This window comes from Tachypleus tridentatus, chromosome 12 (genome assembly GCF_004210375.1).
Source record: "Tachypleus tridentatus isolate NWPU-2018 chromosome 12, ASM421037v1, whole genome shotgun sequence".
Lineage (NCBI taxonomy): Eukaryota > Metazoa > Arthropoda > Merostomata > Xiphosura > Limulidae > Tachypleus > Tachypleus tridentatus.
Window position 1 is genome coordinate 17,026,479 of NC_134836.1, and position 27,365 is coordinate 17,053,843.

General features: G+C 32.5%; 1 protein-coding gene across 6 annotated transcripts in view; it reads left to right on the forward strand.

Moving 5' to 3' along the window:
• The window catches only part of LOC143235003 (CD151 antigen-like), an 86,148-nt gene that overhangs the window by 11,937 nt on the left and 46,846 nt on the right, over positions 1–27,365 (forward strand). For 2 of the 6 annotated variants that reach the window (XR_013018886.1, XM_076472705.1), the window contains exons 1-2: positions 4,771–5,605; positions 13,022–13,179. The exons of 1 other annotated variant lie outside the window; for it this stretch is intronic. The gene's annotated coding sequence lies outside the window, so the exon portion shown is untranslated. Of the gene's footprint in view, positions 1–4,770; positions 5,606–13,021; positions 13,180–27,365 lie in introns of those variants that run through there. 3 more of the 6 variants (XM_076472708.1, XM_076472707.1, XM_076472706.1) reach the window with 3 other exon arrangements.

Below are 27,365 nucleotides of genomic sequence, written 5' to 3' on the forward strand. Positions count from 1 at the left end.
ACACTCATTTAAATAGTTCTATTAGAAGAAACCAGTAGGCGCTGAACTTGGTGAATTCACCAGTATGTCTTCGTACTTAATAGCATGAATAAACATTTCATTCTCCATCTCCTTGAAGTATGTGATGGTTCAATTATACCTTGTGGAAACAACTTTTCTTAAACATGTGGTCTGCTTTAGTCACTAATATTTTTATTGGTGAATTCTCATCTGTTTCAAGACGCCACATTTCATGTATCACGGCTGGGATATGACTTAACATAACATAATCGTTTAGCATAACAAGGGCCCTACTGATTCATCTCGGCTGTTTCATCCTCTAAACTAAACAAAAACTATTAGAAAAAATCCTAAATCCAACTATTATAATTCTTATGCTCATCAAACTCTCTCTTAAACTCACTTAAACGTACTTCCTCCACAACATCTGAAGGCAACCCATTCGAAAAAATTACCACCCTATTAAAAAAATAAAACTGTCTTGGCTGAAGAAGGCTTCTACCTTACCAAAATTTATATTTGTGTCTCGTAGACCTACAAACATTAATCCAGTTTGACTGAACTCCATTTACAGCAACCATCTGTTTTCTTCTATTCAGCTTCTTTTTTATCTAGTTTACTAACTTGTCTCCCACACCTATAGAAATAATTGTTTTACAAGATTTATTTTCCAAATCTCTTCCTGGATGGTCCAAATTTCACAAATTGATAAATAGACATTAGGTATATGTGATATGATCTGAGTGTATAAATATTTTGTGTCGGAAACGTCTGTAACATAGGCTTAGTGAAGGCAATGTATTTTCGGTACCATCACACGAAGAATGAAACACCAAACAACGTAAAAATGTATTTTTAGCACATCAGTGCCACAGTGACTTTATATATGCTGTATTTGTCGCATGACGTGCTGAGTTGCATATTCAAAATTGTTTTAATGTAACGTATCTGTCCCTCTGTATTAGTCTTCTCCTATATGATAAGCCTTATTATCATTTAACTTTTTTAAACAGTAAAGAACTGCTCTGTAATTGTAGGTAAAATTCCAGATCAGTTTAAATGCACATCAAAGATTTTTTTGTTATAAATTATTATAAAATTCCCTGCTTTAGTTACTGAGTAGTAGCGAATAGATTTTATCTGATAATGTATAGGATGTTATTTCTTTTGTGCAATAAGTGTAGACAATTTAAATGATGCACGTGAAAATATTATAAAGATAAAAATGAAAATTCATAAGACAAACAAACGAGTGTTGACACACGTACTGTCAAAAATATTGAATAAAGCTGAAACTTGTCACTCTAGTTTTTTTTCTAAACCATTATAAATGTAGTAATTATTGCACATAATAGAATGTATGCTATAGAATAAATAACGTTATTGACAATTAAGCATAAAACACTCTTGCTTTTGGATTATTTATGAATTTTATTTTACTTTCAACATTATATCTATGTTGCTTTTACAAGGAAAATACTTAAATCATCATAATAAGTTTTTTATAAAGATTATGTTTTCTTTTTATTTATTTTTCGGAAATACTATCACTCTAAACTTGTTGTTGATGTGAAGAGAGAAACTGTTAAGTGATGGACCTTTGGTTAAACTAAAGTTGAACTATGTGATATAAAGATCTAAAGATGATCTAAGAAAATCGAAACGCTGTTCTGTACTATATTTTAATTAAAGTTTTAATACCCATACCGACCGTCTTTAGAATGAATTTTTACTTCAAGTGGGTTACTCGTCATCATGAAACTAATGATCGACTAGTAAGAAACACACCAGTATGAAAAATTATAAACTGACTATATGTAGCCCAGACTAGTTGTCATAGCATTATTCAACATCTCAAGTTCATGCAAACAGGTGAATAAAACATAATATATTCTCAAACTTATATATAACTAAAATTATTCGCGCTGCATGTATATATGGAATTTTTAAGTTTTTAGGTATGACAAGGTAAAACTACTATTATTAATCAATTTCAGTTCCTCTTCTCAATTCACTGTTATCATTTTGATAATCATTCATGTGATACGAAAACAAAAAAGTAGTATTTGGTAAAGATAGTTTAACATTCTTACAATTCTTAACATTTCACTTTAATACCAAGTATAGTTTATCATTACCATAGCTAGGAAAAACTTTGTGATCCGACAAAAATAAAGAGAGCTTTGTTTCTTTGTTTTAAGAACAAAGTCACAATGGGCAGGCTACCTGTTGTTTTCACCACGGGAAAACAAGAGTTGTAAGACTATAAGCTTACCACTTTCCCACTAAGAAACAGCAAGAAAGTAAAGTTGGGAAACGTTTCTTTTGTGACATTTCTGAGGGGGTGAGGTGCCCTTTGCCAAAGTCCATGTAATGACTATGAATAATAATAGCAGCCTGGTATCAACCCAAGAGTTTTGGTGGAATCCTATCTTGTAGGGAATCCAATCACTTGATTGCTTACGATTGGTCTCTCAAAAGCAATATATACCTGATAAATAGTTTAGTGAGTGTGCATTAAGCATTGTGCGTTGTGTGTGCAATTAGCCACGCGGCATTATCTTTCATTATGCTACACGTATCGCTAAAATTATACCACCATATGACAGCACAATCAGTTGTACAATGCAGTTTTTATCTTGTGTGGAATTAATTATGCAATTTTTGTCCCAATCCCAGTGGCTCAACGGAAAGTCTGAGAGATCATATTGCTAAAAATTGGGTTTCGGTTCTCGCGGTTGGTACAGCACAGGTAGTCCATGGTGTAGATTTATACCTAATAACAAACATTCTGTCGGATTTAGCAGCCAGCGCGTTCGCAATTACTTATTCCTGCCCACATCATGTTCTTACCACTACTGCATACTTCATATTCCTTTATAAAAATCAGAATGTAACTAGCTTCACGTTCTCTTCTCTCAAAATAAATATGGTTGCACGTTTCATCTATAAAAAAAAATAAGAATTTTAATCCATATATTATTGGTTCACAGTTACCATTCAAAATAATTCATTTATGACGTCATCAGTCAATGCATATTTTCGATAATTTCAATAAATAAACTATACATAGTATGACCGCTATTTTAAGTAAAGTGTAATTCTTACACGTATTTTATACCTATATTTGGTTTACTTCTTCATTCAAAATTTGGTCAACACAAGATTTTAATATAATACATATATATGTTATTTGTTTGCTTGTAATTAAGCACAAAGCTACACAATAGGCTATCTGTTATCTGTCCACCACGGATATTGAGATGTACCGCCGTACCACTGGTGGGCTATATAAAGATATATATATCTTCAATGACACCGTTTGGTTTGCTAAGTAAAATAAATTGTTGAAATGGATAATGTTAGTTCGTCTTAGTTGAAGAGCTCTTATTATACCTTAGAACTGATTTTAATATCCCCAGCAACTTTGTAAAGTGTATTTGTTTATTTTAAGTTGAGCATAAAGCTATCCAATGGGCTATATGTGTCCTTCCCCTGACTGTTATCAAACCCGATTTCTAGAGTTCAAAATCCATAGACATTCCACTGTGCCACTGTGAGGGATTTCACTTATAGACAACATTTCTGCTATAACAGCTATTCATACTTCTTGATAATTTCAATATAAACATATCTGTTTCTAAGCAAGTCGCCAAAACTACAGATCGTCAGAGACATTCGAAGCACTTTAAAATGTAAGATGCACCAGGTACACTACAGAAAGCTGAAGGTTTGTGTCTAAAGTGAACTGTAACTCATAAAGATTTAAGGCTAAAGATGTGCTTTGGGAATCTACACTATTTCAGTCTAAGAAACGCTATGAGAATTTAAACCCAAACAATGTGAGATACACTATAGGAATTTAAATTCTAAGTGTGAAATACATTTTTACAGTCCAAAGACTGGCAATATAACATATTCTATTACGATATTAAAATTTACAGAATGATTTATAAATTGTTACGATCCAAATAATGACATTTTAGCATATGCTATTAAAATCCACAGATTGACATAATATAAAGATCCAATTTTTACCATATAATTTCTATTATTATTATCTAAGGATTAACAACACAACTTATGTAACTAAAATAAAATTTAAAAAATCATATAAAATATAACCATTATTTAGATTCAAATATGTAAAACATAAATATTTACATTCTAAGTGAAATCAACCTGTTTTATTCGAGACATAAAGTTTAAATAATGCAGGCTATTTGTTTTCTTTAGCATCGAGCAGACATGCAGGTTTCTTATAACTGTTTGATAATATAATTATTCATACACAGTAAAAGAAAAAACATTATTGGTTTGAATTTTTCATAGTTTTACTTATCATATTTCTTTCTCTTTACACTTTTTAAAAAATCTAAATAGTATTCATAAAGATTTTAATTTCATTTTGTTGTATTTAAACATGTAGTTTAGTTTATCCAGTTTAGGCTAAAAATGACGGAATAGTATCTGAATCAATAAACTCAAATTCTCTAATTTCTAGACAAACTGCACTTTCTAAGAAACGTGTTAATGGGTGCTGAAATTTATGGTTTCGTATTTCAATTTCAGCCTAATTTTTTCCTTATAATGTACTCTTTTCTTGTTTGACTGGCGTCTATAACTTTAAGGATAGGAGGCGTTCCGATGAGATTGAGGATTGAGAAGTATAGAAAGAGAGATCTTCCTTCTTCGCTCGATACGTAAACGTTCCGACGAATGGGATAAAGGAGGCGAAGTGGATCGCTTAGCAACACAGTAAGTGCACATCTAGATCGATGAGTTGGATGTTGCGGATGCTGTTCGAGACGGAAACTAGAGCCACAACGAGTTACGCATGCGCAAAGTCATCAAGTGTAAATGTTCAAAGGGATGCAGGCTTAGTGGATAGAGTTGTAGAAATAATCGCAACAGCAAACACGGAATTGAGAACAAGTAATTGAGCGTGTAATACAGTGTAGAGATAGGAGTGTTTGGAGTTGGTGTCCACATAGAAACGGGGGTACAAGACCGCTTCTCGTACTTGCCTCTCTAATTTTTTTCAATTATCCATGTTACATTTCTAAGGAACCAGAAGAATTTCGTTAAAGTCGAGTGCGTTTCGAGACTCCACCTTTTCTGAGAAAGTTAAACACATCCACCGTTTGCCTCTACGTTATATTATGCACTGACAACATTATTTAAAACAGTGTTGCTGTATATTTTGATTCTTTATGTAGTGTTAAAGTTTTAAGCAGTTAATTTCTCTTTATTCTCCTAATGTAGCAACAGCGTTCTTCAATTTTTGCTTCTAAAAGTTGTATTTCCTAGACCTCGAAAACTATTTAAACTAGTATTCTCTTCTGCAGTAATTATAGCTTTAAAACAAATACTTTCCACTTCCTCATGGTTCAGCGTGGGTTGCTCATAAACTGTCCTTCTCAGATTGCGTATCTGTAGCGTGATTTTGTATACAATAGTTAGTGTTTAATTAGTGCAAACTGTGCTCAGTATCTGACTTATAACTTCATGTACAGTGCCCACTCTACATTTAGGTAAAGCTTTCAGCAGGTTCACCTGATACTTTGTTTGGACATCTTTCTCCAGCATATATTCTGTATCAAAAGTAAGTATTGGTCCTGATAATATATGTTCTCTTTTGGCTAACTAAACACTGTATGGTCAAATTAATGGTGTAATAGTTAAGCTCATAGTGAACTGTTAACAATTTTCCAAATTTTACGAGCGTACAAATCGTACGTTAAGTAAGTTAGTCGCTCGTGTACACTTTTAAAAAGTAGCGAGACATCATTCGGTATCAATGCATTAAAAATAAAAATATATCAAACAACAACTTTGAAATTTATGTGAACATAAACTTATCTTTGTAATCTATCTGTAATGGTGATTTGTCTAATATTTTTTTTTGTGGACGCTTTAAAGGGAGTCACCAAAACATGCGTGATATTAAAATGGCAAAAATTGTGAATGACCTCTTTGATTGACTTTTTCTCAGGACTTGTTCTTGATGGAAGTTTTATTGTTTACCAAGTAATTCTTAAAGTTTTTTCTCAGAAAATCGCTCAATGGAACTCTTTAATTAGTAAAGTAGTTGTTCTCGCTTCTAAATTGACGCTAAGTCAGAATGATGTCAAAATAATTATACGTTTCTTAGCATTTATAAAAAATATTGATTTATTAATTTCTATTCATGTCCTGTTTACGACTTTAGCGCAAAAAACTAGTTTTTTAGGACTTCAAACAACATTAAAACTTTTACATTTTGAATCTATAAACACCCTTATTAGTCTTCATGTAACTAACAGGCATAAGCGTAATATACTTTTCAATTTATTAAGGAAAGACATTATTCGCTGGTGAGGATTACAGAATAACAATCTACACACTCTGTTTACGGAACATGATATCTCTTGGGCATCTTTGACCATGGGTGTCTATCAAACAGGTGCGATACTAAAAAACTTGCTTACTGAAAATGTCTAAACCCTTCTATTTACTCTAAACAGAAATGCAACATTTTCAAGTGTAGTTTTTCCAGAATACCTTTCAGCTAAATCTGATTTAAGTAATATCATATCCATTACGGTTTTCTATGTTAAAGTACTTAACAGTGAAATTATAGGATAGATTGTAACAAATTTGTTCTTCACAGTGAATGATTGTTGATTCAGGTCTCAATGTGTTAAATCAAAATTACGTTTATAGACTATAATGTAAATTTGTATCTTTGTTTTTATTTTGAATTCCAGGATTAACATGAGGTATAATTTACTTGTAATTATCAACGAAACTTCTTATTAACAGTAAGCCTTCTCTATAAACTTAAAATTACCACATAGTACGGATTAGGTCCTAACAATAGTAATTCAGAATAACGAACAAATCAATGAAGACAATCTAGTGCAGTAAACGTACTAGAAATATTTACGATTTATTATGCCTGTGTATAAGAATCAAATCCAGATAAATATTTCATATATTCAAAACGTATTGAAAACTATTTTATTCTGTATAAACTTACAAGAAAACAACTTAAAAGGCCTTTTTGTGGAACACCTCTTTGAGACAATTTCAAATATGAATGTGATTAATAAACATGTTTCCCAATATACTTATCAGGTTCTTTTACTGAAATTGCATTCTATTTTGATAAAATTCTAATCTTCGTTTCTATCAAGAAAGGAGTAATTAAAGCACTGCATCAAAAATGTGGTAGCGGGAAGAGTATATAGAAAACTACACAAAAATACTAACAAAAAGGAGGGATGATTAAAACACTATGGGAGAAACTGACAAGATGGATAAATTAGAACATTACAGAAATACTAGAAAGAAGGAGGAGCAATTAAAACACTACAGCAGAAGCTGGCAAGATGGATTAATTAGAACATTACAAAAACTACTGAGAAGAAAGAGAAATAGTTAAAACACTATGTCAGAAACTGACGAGATGGAGTATTTAGAACATTACAGAAATACTAAAAAGAAGGAGGATCAATTAAAATACTATAGCAGAAATTGAGAATATGGGATAGTTAGAACATTACAAAAAATATTGCCAGGAAACAGGAATAATTAAAATACAACAGAATATTTACATTGTGTAACAGAATCAAGGGAAAATGGAAGTAGTACAAATTTTACCATAAAAACAAGATTACTTAAACCTTTTTTTTAGGAAATAATAAATTGAACATTTCAAGCATCTTAGAAAACATCTATAAAACATATAAAATTGTTTTAATTCCAAACAAGTTAAAATTTACAGTAAACCGAAGTCCAATAAATCCAAAAATCATAGAAGCGATCACGGCGTTCTTCAACGGAGTAATTGGGCGCTCATTTCTGTACCGAAACCCACTTGCATGGGTGTCTAAATATCTGCTTAGTATAACCACTAGATAGTCATTTGCAAAACTGTATCTCTGCCAAATGAAGCTACAAAACTGAAAGTAATATTTCAGGTAAGCATTCATATAAATGTTGTGTGCACACCTATGAATACCAACATCCCAGAATGACTTCTCCCATGGCCCTTTAGCATGCCTAGAAATAGGCGCTCAGACAAATTTCGTAACAAAAACACATTAGGGGCAGGTTTTTAGTTTTTATTTTACTGGGGACTCTGAATAAATTGAGATAAAATGTACCATCTAACTATCATTTTGGGTGCAAGCTGCTAAACACAACAATAATAAGAGCGCATCCAGTATCTATGAATATTTATATTTATAGAAATTGTTTTACATTCTCTATCTATCAAGTGGACAGCTCGCTTCTTGTACCAGAGTGGCTATAATAATCCAAGTTGTTGAGTGTCACATATTTACTGAATGAATAATCCAAGTTGTTGAGTGTCACATATTTACTGAATGAATAATCCAAGTTGTTGAGTGTCATATATTTACTAAATGAATAATCCAAGTTGTTGAGTGTCACATACGAGGTCTGTTCAGAAAATACGCGGACTGACGTCATAAAACAAAATGTACTTTATTTAGAAGTTACATATCTGGGACCCCTTCAAAGTACTCTCCTCCCCAACGCACACACTTATCCCAACGGTGTTTCCACTTGTTGAAACAGTCCTGGTACGCTTCTTTTGTAATGTCATCCAGCTCCTTCGTTGCATTTGCCTTAATCTCGGGAATCGTCTCAAAACTTCTTCCTTTCAAGGGTCTTTTGAGTTTGGGGAACAAGAAAAAATCGCAAGGAGCAAGGTCAGGTGAGTAGGGGGGTGGGGAAGAACAGTGATCGAGTGTTTGGCCAAAAACTCACGAGTTCTGAGGGCTGAATTTCGCAGCAACGCGGTGCATCTTCAATTTTTCGGTCAAAAGTTCGTAACAAGATCCAACTGATATCCTACACTCTTCAGCAAGCTCACTGACAGTCAGACGTCGATTTGCCCGCACCAGGGTGTTGATTTTGTCGACGTGTTGGTCGTCAGTTGCGTGGAAGGACGTCCAGGACGCTCATCATCTTCAATGGACTGTCGACCATCCTTAAAACGTTCATGCCACTTGAAACATGCCGTACGCTTCATAGCAACATCACCGTAAGCCGTGTTAAGCATATCAAAAGTTTCAGTCGCAGATTTTCCAAGTTTAACACAAAATTTCACAGCATTCATTCAGGTCATTCATTCTGAAATCCGCCAAACGAAAAAATCGCACTTCACTTAAAACCGCGTAGCTAATACACAAATGAAGATATCTGCAATCGGAAAATGGCGTCGTAATCGGCTGATCTGTGCAAACGTAGCGACACCAAGCGGATTCCCCTGAAACCAACTGGAGCCGCGCAATTCAAACAGTCCGCGTATTTTTTGAAGAGCCCTCGTATTTACTGAATGAATAATCCAAGTTGTTGAGTGTCACATATTTACTAAATGAATAATCCAAGTTGTTGAGTGTCACATATTTACTGAATGAATAATCCAAGTTGTTGGGTGTCACGTATTTACTGAATGAATAATCCAAGTTGTTGGGTGTCACGTATTTACTGAATGAATAATCCAAGTTGTTGAGTGTCACATATTTACTGAATGAATAATCCAAGTTGTTGAGTGTCACATATTTACTGAATGAATAATCCAAGTTGTTGTGTGTCACATATTTACTAAATGAATAATCCAAGTTGTTGAGTGTCACATATTTACTGAATGAATAATCCAAGTTGTTGAGTATCACATATTTACTGAATGAATAATCCAAGTTGTTGAGTGTCACATATTTACTGAATGAGTAATCTTAGCTTTGTGTACTACATCTTGTTTCATTGTTTGTTTCCAAGAGTTTGTTGAAAGTATTTAGGTGTCACTAAATTTACTTAATTTCTATGTACATTAAACTATTTTTTTAATTTATTTTCTATATACGGCAATAAAAATCCACACTTTTCAAGAAAGGTTAATGGAAATACTTTTGTAGGGGTCTCGCAGTAATAGTAGTAGTTAACATGTCTGTTACTGTAGAATAAATTTTGGAGTTAACTTTCAAACTTTGTCTAAAATATATTTTCAGTAAGTATGTGTTCATCTCTATAATTCAGAAACTATTTTATTTAATACTGTTTTTATTCATTATTATTCAGTGATTACTTTCGCGCTCAATAATATTTTATAACACTTCAATACATTTCTTTGATTTCTTGTAAATGGTTTCATGACATGAATATTCATGTAAACAATAAATAAAATTAAAAGTTGTAAAATATACCAGTAATGTTTGTATAGATGCTTCATAAAAATATCTCATCAACATTACACTGTATTAATTCACTTAAAATATTATTAACGTGAGTGCTATTATTTATGGAATACGTTCCTATGTGGTGAAGATTTTTCTCGCTTCGTTTCGTGTTTCTTTGCTTGTCCTTCTACCGAGGAGGAGCCTCAAAAGTCATGTGACTAGGACTATTTCACATAAAAAACAGGAATTTTCCAAAAACCGACTGGTAACGATTGACCATTTCCTGTCACGATTAGAAAATTAAATCTCTCTGTTAAATTCCTTCCACTCATAGTTCGTGAGAAGAATGTTGAATACTTGAAAGTTGCATGTTCTCTTATCGAAAGAACGATCTTCCTCTTCAGGAAAAAAACTCAGAGTAACTTCGCCTTGTAGTAAATGCAGACAGTTAATTAGTACTAGATCAGTAGCTTACAAAAGCTGTTAAGCAGGATATTTCTGCTGCATAGGTGTAGTTTTAAATATGTTCAGAATAATGAAATAAAGCAAGGGAAATGAAGGTCTGTCTGCTTTCCAAGTGCAGTAGAGCAAGAAAGGTTTACCTTCCAAATATAAGAGGCAAGGAAAGCCATATGTTTCAAATCAGTATAACAAGGAAAGTCTACCTTTCAAAAGTAATAAAGCAAGAAATAATTACCTTCCAAAACAGTTCTACAGAAAGTAAGAACTTCTTTCCAAAAGGGCTAACATGGTTTCTCAGGTGTGATTTATCAACATTTTTACATTTGTCTTGTTTTCTTTATAATAACAGTAACCAGATCAGTTTCGCTTATAAGATCCTTATATATACTCCAATTTAAAATTTTTTGTCTATGTGTTCACTACAAGAAAGTTTAAATTATTGTGACGAAATAATTATTTTTTGATTTTCAATGAGTTTTAGAAATATTCCTACAGCTTCATTTTGTGACAAGACCTGAAATCTACTGAAATAAACCTGTCATCATAGTCTGGTTTAATGCTAATTTTGATTGAAATTATTGAAACATGTAAATTAAATTGCACATTGAATAATAAAAGGTGTGAGTGCTTATCCCTAGCAATTTCTTCAGAGGATTATCTTTGTTGATAAGTTGATATTACAACTCGCTTCGAACCACACCTAAGCCCTTAAATGTTTTCTCTTGTCATCTCAACGTGATTAATATTTATCTTTATCAAAATTAAATATAATGATAACTATAGTTCATTTATTGCTTTGTTTGTACGTTTTTACTGATAAAAACGATAATGCCTGGTTTTATCGGTTAGATACCCTAGATATTCTCGTCTCTACTTACAATAATACGTCACAATATATTTTTTAAAGATCATCTGAAACTAATGTTACTGTTCTTAAATTTTATTTTCTTCAATGCATAAATATATAACATCATAAATAAGTTAGAGACTGCTATTATCAGATGAATCTATAACCCTCTCCCAGTGGCACGGCGGAATGTCTTCGGACTTGTAACGCTAGAAAAAGGGTTTCGATATCCAGATCGCCTATTGTGTAGCTTTGTTCTGTTATTAAATTTTCTACCACTTGCCCTATCAATTGGATAACCATTGAAGATAGATGGCTTCTAGTCAGTCATTTCTAATGTTGTTCGTTTTAAGTCTTATTTAAGAAAAAGTTATTGTTTTATTTCAAGATCATCAACAGGATTTCTTAATTATAGTAGTAGTTTGAAATATTTAGGCTTTAGGTTTTGCTTTTAATATGAGTTAGGTTAAAAGAAATTGAGGATAATATGACATAGACTTTAACGAGCGATGATCTCAAGAAGCATATATATATTTACAAATAAGCTGGTTATAATGTAATGTTATTTTACCATAAAATACATTTTGCATACATCTTTACAGTTCAAATTAATAACTTTAAAACATTACGCCGCTACATATTCTACATAAAATGACACAGTTATTGGGAGATTTATTTCAGTTTAATTATATAAATCTCTTTAAATGTAAAGGAAATCGCCAAACAAAACGCTTCAGCTAAAAAGTTTAGTATAATGTTGATTATACAAACAGTTTATGTTACAGTTTACTCGGCCTCCGTCAGACCCACACTACAACTTGTGTTACTATTGATCGCAGACATTAAAAAATCACTACGAAACACTTGAAATTGAAGAGTTACTAATCACTTTAATGTGTTAAATGATATCGTCCTAGAAGTACGAATTTTTTATCCTCCACAATTTATTGTTACCTTCTGTAGTATGACTTATTTAATGTAACATTTCTTCTGTAACTTGACTTTTCAGTCTGTCAATATTTCTGTAGCAAAACAAATTCAGTCTACCAGTCATTCTATAGCATGACTCCTTCAGTCTACCAACCCTTCCATACCATAACTTCTTCATTTATCATTTCTTCTGTAACATGACTTCTTCAGTCTATCAGTTCTTCTGTAACATGATTGCTTCAGTTTGCCATTTCTTCTGTAACATGATTGCTTCAGTCTGTCATTTCTTCTGTAGCATGGCTGCTTCAGTTTGTAATTTCTTCTGTAACATGACCGTTTCAGTCTGTCATTTCTTCTGTAACATGACCGCTTCAGTTTGTCAATATTTCTGTAGCAAAACATATTCAATCTACCAATCTTTCTCCACTGTGACTGCTTCAATCCATCAATTCTTTTATAGCGTGACTACTTCAGTCTATTAGTTCATCTTTAGCGTGACTATTTCAGTCTATCAGTTCTTCTATAGCGTGACTGCTTCAGTCTATCAATCTTTCTCTAAAGTAACAGACTCATTTTATCAATTTTTCTCTAGAATGACAGGTTCACTCTATCAATCCACAACGATAACAGACCAATTTTGGCGAGACAGTGTTGAATGGTATTCTACATGTGTCCATCAAGTTTCATCAAAATTCTTTCACTTTTGACTAAGCAAAAGATATTGTGAAAAATCGATCTTCATATTAATAGGTAGGGATTTTTTTGAATTTCTTTACTTTCTTGTGACCATGAACTCCAAAAACTAATAACTTCTAAGTTGGGTTATTGTCCAAATGTACATTAGCTTTGATTTAAATCCATTCAGTCGTTTTTGAGCAGTCTGGATGACAAACACATATACAGGATTAAAAAGTCGACGGAGGTAGAAATTTGTATCATTACAAAACCAGATTCGTTTTCGATATGTTATATTTTTAGAGGGGGTTATCTGAAATAAAAAGAAAAATTAAAACGTAAGAGTCTAGGATACAGAAAAACAATACTTGTTTTTTTAGACATTTCTGGATATCGAAGATAATATGAAATCAGCTAATTGTTTGGGAAACTTCTTACACTAATTATGCATTCTTTACGTTCCCTAAAATCTCAATTTATTTTACAAATACTCCATTTATGTTTTAATTCCATTCCAAAAATCTTTATGTCTACACGTTCCCTAAAATACCTATCATTTCGCTTACTTATAATTAATGAAAAAATAAAAAACACCTAGTCATATAAATTATTTATATTTATTTATTTATTATTAATAAATTATTAAACATTTAATATTTAGTCAATAAAAGTTTTTACCGTATTTTCTAAGTGTTATTTAAACTTATATTTAAATTTTAGATTTTTAACTTTGAGTCGTAGTTTTTATCTGTTTGCTGCCATTATTGTATTTAAGATAAGATGGAATTTGTTTATAGATGATTTCTGTAATTTCTTAAAAGTAAAACATTTTCATTAATAAAATAAATACCTTTTATAACGCATTTTGTCCGAAACATCAAACAACAATTTTACAACTACATAACTGACATTGGGAAACGCACAGCTGCTATCTAGTTAAAAGGTACGAAGTCTTTGCCTGTAAATTACAATCAAGGACTATTGCAAAACTAACTTGTTATAAGAAATTATCATATATTCATTTTTTGCTGATTTTGGACTTAATAAACAAAAAGTCTGAACTACATTTTCTTTCAGACGATGACTGATTCATTTGAAGAGGGCACTATAGCAATATCATGAGGAGAGTTTGTTTTTGACACAAAGTTACACCTGGTACAACTAGGTGGATCAACACTAACTTAATGGAAAACAAAAGAAACTATGGTTTGATTCTCCGCGGTGAACAAGGTACAGATGGCCCATCATTGTGTCGTGTGACTGCACGTAAACAAATAACATACATTTGGATATCAGCCCTGTATCCACTGCGGATTATAGAACCTCGAATTTTAGGAATGTAAGTCCGTGAACTTACCGCAGATCTACAAGAGAACAGACGTAATTAAGAAGTTAACTGTACATTGTGTGTAATAAACTTGAATTGTAAAAGAGAGGAAAGCAGATACCTTAACATATAAAAAATAAAGGCTTAGAGAACGTGATTTGATAAATCATTAGATGAACATAAAACTCTACTTTTCATTTCTGCTTCATTACTTTCTTAAGAGAACACGTCTAATCTTATCTTCAAAACATTTTCTGCTTACATACAAAGAATTGTTTGTATATATATTTTTTTGAAGTAAAGCGCAAAGCTACACGAAGGTATCGTAAAAGTAACGAAACCTGTTGTTTTTTTTAACGTTGTAAGTTCGCGTACATGCCGCTGTGCCACTGGGACTTATTTACACATCATGTAAAAACGTGTTTGTAAATAACTGGAGTGTAAATATATATATACACATTTTATTCTTCATCTGTTCTGTTTTAATCACAACTGAGTTGATATAGCTCAAGACCCAATCAACTTAGCTTTAAGAGACTTAAATTTGATTTATATTAATTAAGACATGCTAGACGTAAACATGATTGCCAACATTAATCAAACACGGCTTAACTATGTCAGACTTACCCATTTAAAACTTTAAATGGACTGATATTACGTATGTTGCTACTTTCCACACTCACTTATGTTAGCTTAAATTATATTTCATATCAATTACGATATTGCTTAGCTATGCTATACTTGAATTGGATTGATATAAAGTAAGTTGCTACTTTCAAAATACATTTATATTAGATTTAAACTAGGCTAATGTCATTTAAGGTACAGTTTAATTATGCTAGACTTGAATAGGGATGATTAATATTGCCACGTTTAAAACTAATCCATTTTAGACCAAAACTTGATTTATATAACTCAAATACAATTCAGCTATGCTAGAAATAACCCTGGTCTACAGGACGCAAAATATAGTTTAGTTATTTTCAATTTAAACTGAATACAGCTGTAGATACAATTATAAAACAAAGCTAATCCATGCTACACTTCACTGTGATCTATACAATTCAAAACACAGTGTAAACGTGATCTATAAAGGTTAAAATATAGTTTAGTTACGCTAGACTTCAGTTAAATTGATTTAACTCAAAATACAGTTTAATTAGTTTAAACTTAAACTGAGTTTTAAAAACATTCAAGAGATAGCTTAAGTTTTTGAACTTTAATCACACACTTAATAACCTTACTATGCTAATTTATTTTTCTCATAAGAGGCTTTTGACTTGACATACGACGTTTCAAAAAGATTTTCTGTGATATAAAATCTGGAATCGATTGCTGTGTTCTTTCTACTGAGAGTATAGAATGATTTTCTAAGCAGTACTAATATACTTTTGATAGGAGGTTTAAGAAAGAAAAATATCTTACATACAGAGAGTACACATCATTTTTGTTTACTTGTTAAGATTCAATTTTGAGTCAATCGATGATTTCATAGTGATATTCATTTCGTCGGCTATACGGTTACTTAACGTGTATTATTTTATCTCTGTGTGCACAAAGATACGTAATGGACTATCTGCGCTTTGCCAACAACTTAGAACTGATTTTAGTACTTTCAGTCCGTAAACTTACACTGTTTTGTCACACAATAATATTTTTTTTTTGTTATTGTATCAAAATAACTCTTTGTTGTATCTCTTTAACTAGTTAAGAAAATTTTAACTCACGTTTCATTGTCGTTTCTACGTGTTTGAAAGCTAAATTTCAAGTAAATTGAGACTAGCAAGATTTCTAACTATACTATTTTTTGCATAAATTACTACTCTAAGCCTTTTCAGCTTGTAAAAGCCTTTTTTTCTGTACTGAAATTGTAATCAATTTATTCATAAAAGAAAGGATTGTCTACAGCTATAGGTATGTATATAAAACAGACATGGCACCTCAACATTGTGAGTTTAGTTCACGTAGTAACAATGTTTCTCTTTTCGTCAGTTCACTTTACATATTAATAACTGTTCTCTCTTGAATGTTTTTAAACAAAATGATAAATGAGCTGTGTCCACCGCAAATATCGAACCCAAACTGAGCGATGTAAGTCCTTCTCTCTTTTTATTTTTTAATATAACTAATATTATTTATATGTCCTTTTGCAATTTTTGTAGCTATTGCTTGGAATTACTTAAAATACATGTAGCTTTTTAATTTCAGTCAAAGAAACAGAGATATCCGATTAGATTAATTAATGATTCTAGAAAATAGTCATGATATAAAAACATCAGTAACTTAAAATGGACATATTTTTTTCAATGAATTGCAAAACAATCTCTAACTCCTTTTTTTACATTAATAATAATATACAACAATGTAAACGTAGCTGTGATAGTTAAGTGGAAACACACTGAATTAATACACATTGTTATTTCAAACTTTTCACATGTATTCACACGTATTTGGGGATTCATTTTAAACTAGTGGCTTAAAATACTATCTTGACTAGTGTTAAAAAGATTATGTCAATTAATAAAATTATTTTCTGTTCAGTCTTGTACCTTAATCACCTCTAGAATGAATTTTCGTCCCTTTTCCCTATTTGTTTCATAAACTTATTTATGCAATTGATGGGAAATATCGAGAAGTAATCCATACAGAAATCCTTGAAAAACAAAGTACTAATGTTCTGCTAAAGTGTTTTATCCTATCATATGATAAGAATAACGATATCGTAATAAAGTGGTAAAAAACGAGATCAAACATTGTCAATTTTTAAAGTTTTAGATGTTCTTGTGTGTGTAAAGCTCGTTGTGTTATGTTCTATTTCCACTGCAGCGGTTGAAGAACCTCCCTATACAACGTTCCTCAATGGTAAATGGCGTTTCGGTTACTGTTTCTGCTCTCCGATATTTGCGTTTCAATGGGTGAATCAGTAATTCTGTACACCTAGATTTCTACTGAAATGATTGCCTAGCCATATTGCGGAGACAGGGTGATTTGTTGTAGTCTGGTCAATATTGCATCTTTAGTACGACCTGTATTTACAATGTTGACTAGTCGCACTGCTGGTCTGAGACAAATATTTTGATATTTAGTTAAGATATAGTTGAATAGTTTTTGCTTTGTTATTAGGTAAATAACTCATGCTTATTTATACCTTTTCTGAAGTACATAAGGAACAAACACTAAAATACAACAATAATTGTTTTAAACAATAAAACATATAATCTTCACAAGAATAAGAAACTATACAAAATAATAATAATCAATATCAAGCGTATTTTGCATACTTTGTTGTTATATATATTGCGAAAATTAGAAATCAATTCTTGAAATGACATACTAATTGTAATGTTCAATGCTTAAATACCTACAAATTGAATCTGCATTTAGACATTCAATCGTGTCAGTCATATGTAAGTCTTTTGTTTATTTCATAACCCTCAATAGCTCATTTCACTAGAACAGTTTCCATTTCTCTATACTGTACACAGCTTGGCTCAAGACAGGAGTAGATGCATATTCCTATCTGAACTATTTCGGTATCCAAATGAAGAAATGCTGTAAAAAAGGAACTGGATTGCTAAGAAACTATCTACGATTTACAAAGGATCCATATTATAAGGTCACGTGACGTTGAAGTTTTGGTTTTTCTGCAGTTTTAAAATATTGATTTACCTCTTTTCTATTACTTTATACCCAAAGGAGTAATACACATACAGTCATCTTGAGTGTTGTGTTGTATGTGGTTTCTTTTCTGTATTTGATCCTTCCAATTCAGTAAGTTTTTAATCCTTTATTAGTAATACTAGTTCAGCTGCAATTTACTGGTTCATCCACAGAGAATTAAAAGACAAACACAATTCATTTCATTTGTTCGAAAAAATATTTAAAAATCCTCATTTATATTCACAGTGTCGTATATCTGTATCCTTGGCTATGTAAGTATTTAATTGTAGGAAGGATTCTCAAATATTTTTCAAACAAAATTCACAACTGAAAACAAAAGTGTACACTAAAGTTTTATTGTAACTTTTCTGAGTATCAATAAACACTGTAATAAAAATCGTTGATTAAAAACTTTATAACTGGTTACGCCAGTGTATTAGCAACACAATTTGAAGTGTTAACTGTAAGGTTATCATGAGCGATATGAATAATCAAAAATCTTCTTCGTTCTCTATAAATAATTTTTGATAGTACTAAACATTTTCAGGTACGACATACTAAAACAAACGTTTACTACGTTAACTCCATGATCTCCAGATGAACTCCAGATCCTGCAAACAAAATATTTACAAAGAATTTACCAGGAAAAACAGATTAATTTTTACTTCTTACCAAACTGATTGCTTCTAGTTCTTGGAAAGAAATACGAAAGAATGAATTATTGATAAAATATACTTAAGTTACTAAATAGGTTGGAACCATTGCATATTTTCATATGTAAATATTTTATTACGCAAAAATGAATTAAAGTTTTTCACAATTCACAAAGAGTTCATCACAGCTTGATGAAATCTAATCAGTTGTTTTTTTCCAAAAACAGAACAGTAGTTTCATAAGAACAAAAACATTAAAACTAATAAGTGATTTAGTGTACTCACAGACATGGAAAAGATCACTAAAGGATTTAATATTTTCACTTCTTTAATATTATTATTGTTGACTAAAATTTCTCTTTCTCTTGTTAAGTACAAAAATATCCAGTAGGCTATCTGCGTTATGCCCACAATGGTATCACAACACAAATGAAAAGTTAGTTTAGAAGACATTTCACTCACTGCAGTCGTCTAGCTTTCTAAAGCTTCCGATTTCAATCAAGGAACAAACAATTCCTACCATAAACATATTTTATCTTCAGGATTTGTGTTTCACATTGTCGTTTCCAGTGATTAAGTTCTTCAGTCTACAAAATCACTTACCTGATCCGAATTTTGTTTGTTTTTGTCATGTGTTTAGAATATATAGTATTATGTGTTAAAGTGGTGTAGTTACTTTATGTTTAGTAAGTACAACAGATACCGTCATTTCCAGAAGTTTGGTCTGGGAGTGATTTTAGTTTCTTATAATATAGGCCTTAAGCTTGTGTGTTTTATGTAATTTTATGTTATAGCGAGAGAGGAAACATTTCATTAAGTTTCTCTCTCGTTGTCCCCATCATTACCTTTATCAGATCATTAATTCTGCTCTAATAATTGGTTATTGTTTTTTTAACTATATATCGGTTCGCGCCCGAGTCGTGCCAAACATGCTCGCCCTCCCAGCCGTGGGGGCGTTATAATGTGACGGTCAATCCCACTATTCGTTGGTAAAAGAGTAGCCCAAGAGTTGGCGGTGGGTGGTGATGACTAGCTGCCTTCCCTCTAGTCTTACACTGCTAAATTAGGGACGGCTAGCACAGATAGCCTTCGAGTAGCTTTGTGCGAAATTACAAAAACAACAACAGCTATATATCGGATGACAAAATCCTTGTATAACATTGTTACAGAAATCCATTGAACTAGGAATAAAACTGACGACAGACACTCACTTCCCGCTATAAAAGTACACTCTGTTCATTATCATTGCTTAAGTCCACATGTATTTCAGCTTTTGTTTCCAAATTATAATCATTAGTTCTTATTTTTGCAAACAAACATACTCGCTCTTTCATCCTTGGGGCGCTATAACTATTCGTTGGTAAAAAGAGTAGCTGAAGAGTTGACGGTGGGTGGTAGCGACTACCTGCCTTCCCTCTAGAATTACAGTTCTAAATTAGATACGTCTAGCGCAGACCCTCGTGTAACTCCGTGCGAAATTCAAAAAACAAAACCAAACAATTTTATTTCTCAGAAACCTTCAAACATCATTTACAAAACACATTTAAAACACACAATGATACCGACATGAAGAACTACTACTACAATAAAATAAACAATCACGTAACAAATAACATAGAATTATACAAACCACACATTCCAGTGAACATCAAAAACAGCAACACAAACAAAACATATGACTACAATACCCAACTACTCACCAAAACAATCAAACTAAATGAACTTGAACAAGCAATCAACAATACAAAAAACAAAGCACCAGGAAATGATGGAATACAAGCAATACTTCTCAAAAAAGGCACTCCAAAATTATTTTACCACCTATTAGCAATATTTAATTTATCTCTATACTCTGGATACATCCCAGTTTTTGGAAGCAAGCAAATATCTTAATGTTCCACAAAGAAGGAAAACCAGCCAATAAACCAAACTATTATCGACCGATCAGCCTGACCAGCTGTGTGGGCAAAATTCTTGAAAGAATAAAAAGCAATAGACTCTCCACATTTTTGGAGAATAATGCAAAATTACCAGAAGAATAAAATGGACTTAGAAAATATAGGCAAACAACAGATCACTTAATTAGGTTAACTGAAACAATAATAAACAGCTTTAATAATAAAGAATGCACTGTTGCTTGCTTCCTCGATATCGAGAAAGTATTCGAAACTGTATGGCACAATGGTCTTCGGTTCCGTATGTATAAAATTGGACTACCGCGTGGAATTATTCGCCGGTTATCAAACTTTTTGGGAAAATAAAAATGTAGAGTAAACGTAGAGGGAACTTTTTCGGAGTTCTTCACTCCAGAAGCTGGAGTCCCTGAAGGAGGGGTGGTTAGCCCTATTCTCTTTATCATGTATGTAAGTAATATGCCACTAAAAGATCCAAACCATGGATACGCGTCTCAGTTCGCTGATGATGAAGCAATTTGGAAAAGTGCCCCTACACCAGAAATAGCAGCCGCCAACTTACAACCACAACTAAATAAATTATGTGAATATTGTGAAAAATATAGAATACAGCGAAGACGCAACTAGTAATATTTTCAAAATCTACGAAATATCAAAAAGTTCAACCCCAAATCTATATGAATGGAGAACGCCTCCAGACTGCTACATCTGCAAAATTTTTAGGATTAACAAATGATTCGAAACTTACACCGATAAAACATATATATAACATTAAAAGTAATGTTTGGCGAAGAATAAGCTATGCTAGGAGTCTAACTGGTATAAACTACGGAACAACACCAGAAAACATCATTAAAATATACAAGTCATACATTAGACCTGTAATTGACTATGCAGCTCCTGCATGGATCAATGTAAGTGTAAATAAAATTCAAACCAAACTCCAAACATTACAGACAGAATACACTTATTACATCAGCATACAAAGTACCTAAAACCACTTCATCAAAGTTCATGCATAATTACTCAAATACACAAACAATACCAGATAGACTCCTACAGAGTACAATAAAATATTTTGATAAAAATTGGTGAAAAAATGAGTTGTTATGCAAACTAGACAGATATTGCATATATGATGAAGAGAGACCTAAACACCTTTCCCCGTTATATCTATACATTAGATCATTAAGACAAAATCATTTAAAATAATAATAGTAGTATTAGAATACAGATAAAATAAAATAGGCCACCTACGTTCTAGACTTATTAAATAATAATAATAGTAATAATAATAAAAAAATCAAGAAGAATATAAATGGATATTGTCCTGAAAAGGACCAGACTAAAGTTATGATATCACTCCAGCCATTCTGTATTTAAATCGAAATATATATTAATCTGGCTGACCCTCCCGGGTATACACATAAATATAACCAAACACCAGAGAGACTAGACTAGACTATTTCTTTGTACGTGTCACAACACCCACGATAGCAGCCACCAACAAACAACCGCAACTAAATAGAATAAGTGAATACTGTAAAAAATATAGAATGAAAATAAACACAGCAAAAATACAACTCGTAGTCTTTACGAAATTGACAAAACACAAAAAACAACAGCCAGAATTATATATGAATGGCACACTACTTCAGACTGCCCCATCAGCAAAATCTTCAGGTCTAACTTATGATTCCAAACTAACATCGATTAACCATGTCAACGAAATTAAAAATAAAGTCTGGCGAAGAACTAACTATGCTAGGAATCTAACTGGCAAAAACAGTGGAGCATTTACAAACAACATACTAAAAATCTATAAAACATATATTAGACCAGTAATAGATTATCCAGCTCCAGCATGGATAACTGTAAGCAATAAAATAATAAAACCAAACTACAGACAATCCAAAACACACTCCTCACAACAGCATACATAGTTCCAAGAACTATATCATCTCAATTCATTCACAAATATTCAAACATACCAACTGTACCAGATAGACTCCTACATAGTACAATAATGTACTTCGATAAGAATTGGATGAAAAACAAATTACTATGGGAGCTGGATAGGTACCTCATACATGATGAAGTTAGTCCTAAATATCTCTCCCCAGTCAATTTATATTTTAAACATAAAAATAAATACATACATAAATAAAAATAATGAATATTAATTTAAAAAAAGTGCCACCAACAAACTTGACATTCTGCTGATAGAGCAAAATAACAACTATATATGTGCCGCAATACATGGACATTGCCCTGAAAAGGATCAGAATAATATTCAGTTCAATAATTACAAATTCCAATAACCCGGCAAGACCATAAGTACGGGGAGGAGGAAGAGGTCATAGAGAACCTGACCCTCCAGGATATGAACATTTCTACCCGAACACCGAGAGAGAGAGAGAGATTTCTTTGTACAATACAAGATTATATTTAAATTTTTAAACTACCCATAAGAATATACCCAGACAAACCACTGTTTCATTTTTGTATTTGATACGTTATCATTTTTTACTATTAATAAAAATTCCTTCACTTTCTTATATTTTACTATGTTTTTTAATTCACATTCAGAAGTCACACAACATATTTTAGAAAGCTTATGTAATACATTTAGTAATCTTCATTACAGTTTTGACACAGTCATGCTGAATGACGTGGCTAACTGGTTTATCTTCATCACAAAATTAGCTAAAGAAAAATCTTTCTACTGCAACGTTTTTGTTTGTTTTTTAATGTTTAAGATAGTTTTATCTCATTTTGCGTCACCATTGAGTAATTACACTCGAGGTTGTTTTTTCTGTTTCATGTTTAGATATATTTTTTATCTGTTTAACTCTATGAGACTTAGTGAAAGGTCCTACCTTTCCGTATGTTAAATTAATCTTGCTTCCTTCCGGTCCTATGAAGTGCTCGTATCCTATCATGGTTAAGCAATAAAATAAATGCTTCCATTATAATGCCATAATGGCTTTGATCGTGTTTGTGAAACACTGAAATTTTTATTAACTGTGTTATGTAATATCTGGTGATAAATTAATTTTTGCCCTGCAACTTAAATCTTGATTAATGTTAGGGTTGGTTGCCTCGATAAATGAATTTGCTTATTGTTAAAAAGCATTCAGAAATCAGGTATTCTCCTTAGTTAGACCACACATACCCGCCCTTTCAGCCGTGAGGGTGTTATAATGTGACGGCTCGTTGGTAAAAGAGTAGCCCTATAGTTTTTCATTGTTAAATTAGGGACGACGAATGCAGATAGCCCTCGTGTAGCTTTGCGTGAAATTCAAAACAAATCAAACCTAATTAGACATATGGAATGTTTATAAGAAAGTTTGTCTATTTGCTCCCAGTGGCACAGCGGAATGTCTGCGAATTTACAACGCTAGAAACCGGTTTCGATATTCGTAGTGATCAAAGCACAAATAGCCTATTGTGTAGTTCTGTGCTTAATTCAAAACAAAAAGAAAAGTTGTCTGTTTTACTTGAAGTTGAAGACTCATAAAATGTCATCAGAGCTTTAATGCATCGATAATAATAACATTCAGTTAAAGTAGCCATCCATACTCGTGACAGTTTATATCCTCATTCGGTTTGATTTAGTATGTTAAGTATTCTTTAAAGTATTTATATATTACTCATATGTCAAAAACCCTCAGGAAAAAATAAAACAAACGAGACAACTCTGTAATCAAAACAATTAAGACTTTTTTTCTTGTCCTAAATGTGAAATTTCTGAGCTAGTAACCTTCTACAGAAATTATTTGGAAAGTTTATCAGCGTTTGCGGTTACCCTAGATTTCAACGAAATATTTAGAATCAATTTTAAAGTTTCATTTATATGTCCTCAGAAAATAAAAACGTTGCAATTATTGCTAATACTTCTCCTCAACAACACCTATCTCACGATCATCCTAAAATGTACACCATATTTACATAATTCACTATTCATTATACCAGTTTTTTCAGTTTAATAATTAATTAACTTGTTCGACTCTAAATCCCAGGGGTCATGGTTAGCGTGTCTCATTGTTCGAAAATCGAGGTCCGCAAATTGGAGCCTTTCGCTTCGCTTCTGTGTGGGTATTTGAGTATGTTAATTTTTGAATACCAAAGAGGGTCAGGTGCACGAGACCTCTTCCTCCATCCCTAACTTTCATGTCGTCTACTCGTTGGAATGTGGTGTTGGGTACACTTTGGGCCAGAGTATTCCACAGTACTCAGGCCATTTTCAGGGCAATGTCCATGTATAATCTTGATTTGTCCTTTTTTTTTCATTGTTTAAGGTTTTTTAAAATATTTCTATTCGTTTTCTTGTTTGTTTTTTATTTTTCTTCACTTTTATATGTATATATATATATATAATCTTTTTTTCATATATATTTGCCGGAGAAGTGAAATACTAATAATAAAATAAAAGAAGGAAAGAGAAAAAGAATAATAAAATAAATAACTAAATAAAAATAAAATAAGGTAAAATAAAATAAAACTAGTTTTAAGCGTCTAGTGCGTGGTGGCCAGCCTGTTGTATATTTCTTAAATATATATTTATAGGAGAGAGGTACTTAGGACTAAGTTCATCGTGTACGTAGTATCTGTCGAGATCACACATTAAATCATTTTTATGCCAATTTTTATTAAAATAGTTAAGTGCATTATGCAAGAGTCGTTCAGATATTGTTTCTATGTTTGCATACTTGTGCATGAGTGTGAATGGAATGCTGCGTAGTACTTTATAAGCTGAAGTTAGAATTAAATTTTGTATTTTTTTTTAGTTTCTGTAATTGTTAATTTGCTCTTTTCTAGATTCTTATAAGGATATTGTTTGTATGCTGTATCCACGTTAATTTGGTATCATAAGTTAATCCTAGAAATTTTGCAGAAGTAGCAGTCAGTAAAAGTGATTCATTTATGTATAACTTGGGTGGATCTTTTTTCAGTTTATTTAATCTGCTGAATAATATTAGTTGTGTTTTCGGAATATTGATTTTGATTCTGTATTTCTGGCAGTATTATTCTATATTATTTAGAACTGGTTGGAGGTTTGATGCTGCTATTGAAGGAGTGAGGGTACTTTTCCATACCGCTACATCATCAGCAAATTATGATGCAAAACCTAAATTTAGGTCCGACAGTGGCATATTACTCACATACATGATAAATAATATAGGAATAACTACCCCTCCCTGCGGGACTCCTGCCTCAGGTGAAAATGACTCTGAGTGGGCCCCATTCACATTTACTTTACACATTCTGTTTTCCAGGAAGTTTAATAGCCAGCGAAAAGTTCCCTGGGGTAAAGCCATTTCCGTTAACCGATGGCGTAATCCTTAATGCCATCCCGGGTCAAATTCTCTCTCAATGTTGAGAAAGCAAGCTACAGTGCATTCGTTTTTGTTGAAGCTGTCTGTAATTGTTTCTTTTAGTCTAATTAAGTGGTCACTAGTTTGACTGTATTTTCTAAATCCGTTTTGAATTTCGGGTGATTTTGAATTTACTTCTAAGTATATAGATAGTCGATTACTAATTATTCTTTCTAACATTTTGCCGATACAACTGGTTAGGCTAATTGGACGGTAGTTGTTTGGTTTATTTGCTGGCTTTCCTTCTTTCTGGAACATTAATATTTTGCTCCCTTCCAAGAAACAGGGACATATCCAGCTGATAATGATAGGTTAAATAAAGCTGTAAGGTGCTCATATAATCTCTGAGTGCTGTGTTTTAAAAGAATAGCTTGTATACCATCTTCTCCATTAGGGGTGGTCCGTAATCTATGGAATTTCCCAAGGATTATCCCAGCCACGTTGGAGCCGTTGATTTATTTGTTTGTTTTTGACTTTCCCGCAAAGCTACACGAAAGCTATCTGCGTTAGCCGTCCCTAATTTAGCAGTGTAAGACTAGAGGGAAGAAGCTAGTCATCGCCACTCACCGCCAACTCTTGAGCTACTCTTTTACCAATGAATAGTGGGATTGACCGTAACATTATAACGTCTCCACAGCTGAAAGGGCTAACAGGTTTGGTGTGACGGAGATTCGAACCTGCGACCCTCAGATTACTAGTCAAGCGCCTTAACCACCTGACTATGCCGAGTCCCGGAACCGTTGGTGTGTTAAAAAAGTAATGGGAAAAAATCCCTAATGTTTGGTTAAAGTGTCTTAAGGGCTCTTGGTGGGTGCTGTTCACTGGTTATCTACTTTCTTATCTACCAGTTAAAAAGTAAGGAATTTTATCTGGGTAACCCTTGTCCACTTTTAGCCTGGTAGCCTTTGTGTACCGGCCCGGCATGGCCAGGTTGTTACGGCTCTCGACTTGTAATCTGAAAGTCTCGGATTCGAATCTCCGTCACACCAAACATGCTCTACCTTTCAGCCGTGGGGCGTTATAATGTAACGGTCAATCCAACTATTCGTTGGAAAAAAATATCCCAAGAGTTGGTGGTAGGTGGCGATGACTAGCTGCCTTCCCTCTAGTCTTACATTGCTAACTTAGGGACAGCTAGCGCAGATAGCACTGAGTAACTTGGCGCGAAATTTAAAACAAAACAAACTTTATGTCCTTTTTAACTTGGTAACTCTTGTGCATGCGTTTATGCAAATATCCAAAACAAATTATTTTTCGGCTTAAAAAATGCAGCAAAACAAAGGGGTCGTAATTAAAACAGTTTATCATTGCAAGTTAAACGTTATGCTTT